General features: G+C 36.0%; 1 protein-coding gene across 1 annotated transcript in view; it reads left to right on the top strand.

Moving 5' to 3' along the window:
• Positions 1–6,000, top strand: part of LOC137629518 (uncharacterized) — a 58,542-nt gene that overhangs the window by 9,760 nt on the left and 42,782 nt on the right. The gene's annotated exons all lie outside the window — the stretch shown is intronic.

The following is a 6,000-nucleotide window of genomic DNA, read 5'->3' as shown; positions in this document are numbered from 1 at the left end:
AGAGTAAACCGAAGACACTTATTCTGCGAGTGTTTTGAAAGTGGTGATCAAAGAGTAAGCGAACAATACGCATTGTGAAATGTTAAATGCCCCCGAATGAAGATCATAAAGCAACCGTGGAGGTCCTAGAGATTAGGGTTCCCCTGCTGTACAGGACCTGATAAGCAGCCCTTAAAGCAATACTCTTATGGTGAGACAGAGGAGATAAGGCTACAGTGTTTACTTAACCATATTGTATATTGGAGCTTTGAAGTGAATAATTTTGTACTATAGATAATTTATATATATATATATATATATATATATATATATATATATATATGTATATATATATATATATATATATATATATATATATATATATATGTATATATATATATATATATATATATATATATATATATATATGTATATATATATATATATATATATATATATATATATATATATATATATATATATATATATATACTGAAGGTTCAAATATGGTTAATACTTGACTATTGCTTTAATATCTTTCAATGGTTATTTTTTCATTCTTTCATTCACTATAGAAGGAACTTCTGCAATTCGTTGATGGAGTCACGGTCTTGAATAATTTAGCTAGATTCAATTCATTAATGAAGATGAGGTCGTCTCTAGCTGGCCTCTCTCCATCCCTTAATATTGTGGGTTTGCAGAATGTAAATGTGTAATGCAATCTGTGAAGTAATGGTATGACTTGCACTTTTAAAACCCCCCTAATTTTAATCTGAAATTCTCCATGAAAATACACCGTTGTCAGCAATATTTCAGTAAAATACAGGCAGCCGTAATTTTGACCCTTCTTTGTTATTGACTTTTACGGGTTGAGCGTAATATCACTTGTTTCTTGATTGATAGTCTCTGCCTGGTGTTTGCCGGACGGGGGTTGGAGTCCTACCCGGACTAGTTAGTGCCTTTAGTGTTTGCAACCTTACCATCCTTGTGAGCTAAGGTTGGGTGGTTATAGGTCTATCTGCCTTTCCCTGGTCCTAGCTCGAGTGGAGAGGTGGCTTGGTTAGTCTCTAGAGCATTGTCCTGCTTACTAGGACAATGTTACAGTCCCTTATGTCATTCATGAGTGGCCTTTAAACCTTTACGACAATATATCCGTTTTTAAAACAGCGAATGCCTGGCAACATTTATTCCAGGACATTGTCGTTTTTTACGGCAAATTGTTAACTGTCCTGACTTGCGTTATTGGGTAATTCTGAGGCAAGGGCCATTTTGTTAAAACAGGCTGTGACAGTAAGCATTTTGGGCGTAACTTGTTAATTCTAGCATTTTTGTTAATTTTCTAAATGTTTAATAATGCATAAATTCAAATTGAGGTGGATATAAGATAAGCAGATGACAACTTGTGTAGTGCGTTTCTGGTGTCATTTGAATTCTATGTAAATTGTTAGTGCAAAATACACAGCAACTTATTGCAATAAGTTTAGAATTTTTATACACAATCTAAGCTTGGCTAGTTATAAGGATGGATGTAGGTGAAACTAGTGTCTAATTTTCTTTCATTATACGTTTAATTTTAACTTTAATTTTGTGTAGTGAAAAATTTCATACGAAGTAAATCGTAGGATCTGAACAAGAATGTGAAATTTGGTTCATGTGTGTGGGTAACCTCAAAGTCTTTGCTTTACAAAGTATAATTTGTTATAATCTAATCACTAAAAAATTTATATTTCTACAGTTTAAGCTGTCCAAAGGCGCTCTCTCTCTCTCTCTCTCTCTCTCTCTCTCTCTCTCTCTCTCTCTCTCTCTCTCTAAATACACAAGAAAAAGGTTCAATTGTCATAATACTAACAAGGCTGTTAGATGGCTATTAGATAATTTGTACAGAATTTAACATTTCTTCAGATATAAAAAGTTTGATTGGATGCCATTATCGAAGGAAAGTGTATTGTGCATTGTGATAACCTATAGAATTGCTTAGTACAATATTCATTTGAAGTCTTCTCAATATTTGTATGATTCAGTTTCTATTCAGTAGCTAATGTAATTTTTATTTCTTTTTCAGATACATCTTCGTCATGACCAACCTTCATTTTGACTAAAATTCATTTCGATACATCTGTTAAGTCAATTCGATACAACCCATTAGTTTAAGTCTTTAAGTTTTTCGATAACCGTAATAGACTTTTACTTTAAAAAACTGCTTTTCTGGTACTATACAGCATAGGAACCTTACTCTTATACAGAATCTTTACAGTTAAATTTTATCGTATACAGTCCAAGCCATTTAACATTTCACGCCAGATATTGCTCGTTTATTGTCAAATCCACATTATCGAAGCACTTAGAGAACAAAAGTCTTCAGTTTCCTCTTGAAAGCCTCAGTAATATCTTCAATCTTTCGTATGTCTAGTGGGAGCTTATTGTAAATAGTCTTGGGGCGTATATTTCAAAGCTCAAGAACCTACAGTGGACACATCTAGGTTCCAATAATTTTGTATTTCCTTATTTCTCTTGACACAATACACTTTCGTCAACAAAGAAAACTTATCTTTGAATGAAATTCTATGTATATTGTTTTTAAATAACCAGTTGTTAAGTCAGTTTAGTTTAAATATTTACTATTTTTTTTCTTTTTTTCTTTTTACAAACGATAACGTTTACGAAAACTACTCGATTCGTGTTTCGTAAATTAGAATATCGAGATCTAATTTTTTATACCATCAGAAATTCATATTCACGAAATTATTATTATTATTATTATTATTATTATTATTATTATTATTTAGCTAAACTACAAACCTGGCTGGAAAAGTATAAACCCAATGGCTCCAACAGGGAAAATAGCTCTGAGGAAATGAACAAGAGAAATAGCGAACAATTGAAATAGAATATTTTAAGAACAGCAACAATATTAAAATAGATGTTTCATATATAAAATATAAAACTTCAAAAGGAAACAAAAGAATTAAGATAGTGTATCCTCACCTTTGCATAGGCACTTGTGTTTTGTTTTGCGTGTTCCTTATTTTCACTTTTTTCTCTTCACTCACAATTGTTGTAGTACACTTATTTTGCATTCAAATCTCGAAATTAAGATTAACAGAAAACGGAACATTGTAGCAGAACGTATACATATAATTCGAATTACATATAAAATTAAATGTTTACTGTCGTGTATTATTAGGATTGTAGAAAATAGATTTATAATACTTTTGAATATCACGAAAATTGGATAGTTAAGAAACAATCGTAGTGATATTTTTATTGTACTGAAATTTACTTGAAAATTATCTTATTGTAATCAAATTTGATTAGCAATAACTCTTATGAATTTTGTGAGTAATATTTTCATTTCAAAAGACTTTGGTTGTATCTAATCGAATTTACTAATGTTTCGACCTGTCTTCCCCTTCATCAAAAATTTGAAATGGTGAGTGTGCGATGAATTATATATGCAAAATTTTCACCTTTTTATTGCCATTCTAAGATATATGTAAAAAAATATAAATTAACAGTCGTTACGAATACAAAGAATAAAGTACTTTTAACTTTATTTTATTTTGGTGTGAATTATTTTAGTTTTTTTTATAGAAATTATATAAGATCAGAATATGTTCTTCTATGCGTAGATACCAAAACTGTTACATTTAAATAAGATTATGGAGAGCAACTTGTTTTTTTAAAGTAAAAAAAAAAAAACAAAGATGTAACTTTATGGGGAAAATGAATCAACTTAGCACTTATACAAGAATTTTATATAAGCAACATTCTTCTATTATAATGTCTTTGGTATCAATAAGGCAACTCTACAGACGCAGTTGATATCCCTTATTAAACTTAACAACTGTTACTACATCCTAGATGAGCTGATCCTCCTTGCGCGCGCTTAGTGTATACTGTATATAAGCAGAGCTCTATTCTGTATCTAAAAGATACTATATCCTAAATGTATTTCCCAACATCACTGAAATATATTTACTTCACACAAACTAAAACTACCAAACATTCTGCTGAAAACAGCTAATGGAGCCTAGTTTGTCTCTCAACCCTAATTCATCAATTCTTAGGTTTTGGGCAACGGAAACTCGTGCCAATATTTCTCAGGATTTTTGGCCTCTAAATAATTTATTTTGGTTAGTTTTTTTTTTATTAGCAATATTCAGTGTGCTAATGACCTGTTGTTTCATAGGGGTCTGTGTGGATTCTGCAGAGCAACGTGGATTCTGCAGAGCAATGTGGATTCTGCAGAGCAATGTGGATTCTGCAGAGCAACGTGGATTCTGCAGACAAATGTGGATAACGTGGATTCTGCAGACAAATGTGGATAACGTGGATTCTGCAGAGCAACGTGGATTCTGCAGAGCAACGTGGATTCTGCAGAGCAGCGTGGATTCTGTAGAGCAACGTGGATTCTGTAGAGCAACGTGGATTCTGCAGAGCAGCGTGGATTCTGTAGAGCAACGTGGATTCTGTAGAGCAACGTGGATTCTGCAGAGCAACGTGGATTCTGCAGAGCAGCGTGGATTCTGTAGAGCAACGTGGATTCTGTAGAGCAACGTGGATTCTGCAGAGCAACGTGGATTCTGCAGAGCAACGTGGATTCTGCAGAGTAATGTGGATAACGTGTAGTCTGCAGAGCAACGTGCAACGAGGATTCTGCAGAGAAATGTGGATAACGTGGATTCTGCAGAGAAATGTGGATAACGTGGATTCTGCTGAGCAACGTGGATTCTGCAGAGCAACGTGGATTCTACAGAGCAACGTGGATTCTGCAGAGCAATGTGGATAACGTGGATTCTGCAGAGTAATGTGGATAACGTGGATTCTGCAGAGCAACGTGGAGTCTGCAGAGCAATGTGCAACGAGGATTCTGCAGAGAAATGTGGATAACGTGAATTCTGCAGAGCAACGCGGATTCTGCAGAGTAATGTGGATTCTGCAAAGCAACGAGGATTCTGCTGAGCAGGATGAGTTCTGCAGAGTAATGTGGATTCTGCAAAGCAATATGGATTCTGCAGAGAAATGTGGATAACGTGGATTCTGCAGAGCAACGTGGATAACGTGGATTCTGCTGAGCAACGTGGATAACGTGGATTCTGCAGAGCAATGTGGATAACGTGGATTCTGCAGAGCAACATGGAGTCTGCAGAGCAACGTGGATTCTGCAGAGCAATGTGCAACGAGGATTCTGCAGAGAAATGTGGATAACGTGAATTCTGCAGAGCAACGCGGATTCTGCAGAGTAATGTGGATTCTGCAAAGCAACGAGGATTCTGCTGAGCAGGATGAGTTCTGCAGAGTAATGTGGATTCTGCAAAGCAATGTGGATTCTGCAGAGCGACGTGGATTCTGCAGAGCGACGTGGATTCTGCAGAGAAGTGGGGTTAACGTGGATTCTGCAGAGCAACGTGGATTCTGCAAATCAACGTGGATTCTGCAGTGAAACGTGGATAACGTGAATTCTGCACAGTGATGTGGATTCTGCACAGTAATGTGGATTCTGCAAAGAAATGTGGATTCTGCAGAGCAATGTGGATTCTGCGGAGCAAGATGAGTTCTGCAGAGTAATGTCGATTCTGTAAAGCAATGTGGATTCTGCAGAGCAACGTGGATTCTGCAGAGCAACGTGGATTCTGCAAATCAACGTGGATTCTGCAGAGAAATCTGGTTAACGTGGATTCTGCAGAGCAACGTGGATTCTGCAGAGCAACGTGGATTCTGCAGAGCAACGTGGATTCTGCAGAGCAACGTGGATTCTGCAGAGTAATGTGGAATTTGCAAAGCAACGTGGATTCTTCAGAGAAACATGGATTCTGCAGAGCAACGTGGATTCTGCAGAGCAACGTGGATTCTGCAGAGCAACGTGGATTCTGCAGAGCAACGTGGATTCTGCAAAGCAACGTGGATTCTGCAGACCAACATGGATTCTGAAGAGAAATGTGGTTAACGTGGATTCTGCAGAGCAACGTGTATTCTGCAGAGCAACGTGGTTAACGTGGATTCTGCAGAGCAACGTGGATT

The sequence above is a fragment of the Palaemon carinicauda genome, chromosome 37, assembly GCF_036898095.1.
Source record: "Palaemon carinicauda isolate YSFRI2023 chromosome 37, ASM3689809v2, whole genome shotgun sequence".
Lineage (NCBI taxonomy): Eukaryota > Metazoa > Arthropoda > Malacostraca > Decapoda > Palaemonidae > Palaemon > Palaemon carinicauda.
This window is presented reverse-complemented; position numbering and strand designations above follow the sequence as displayed.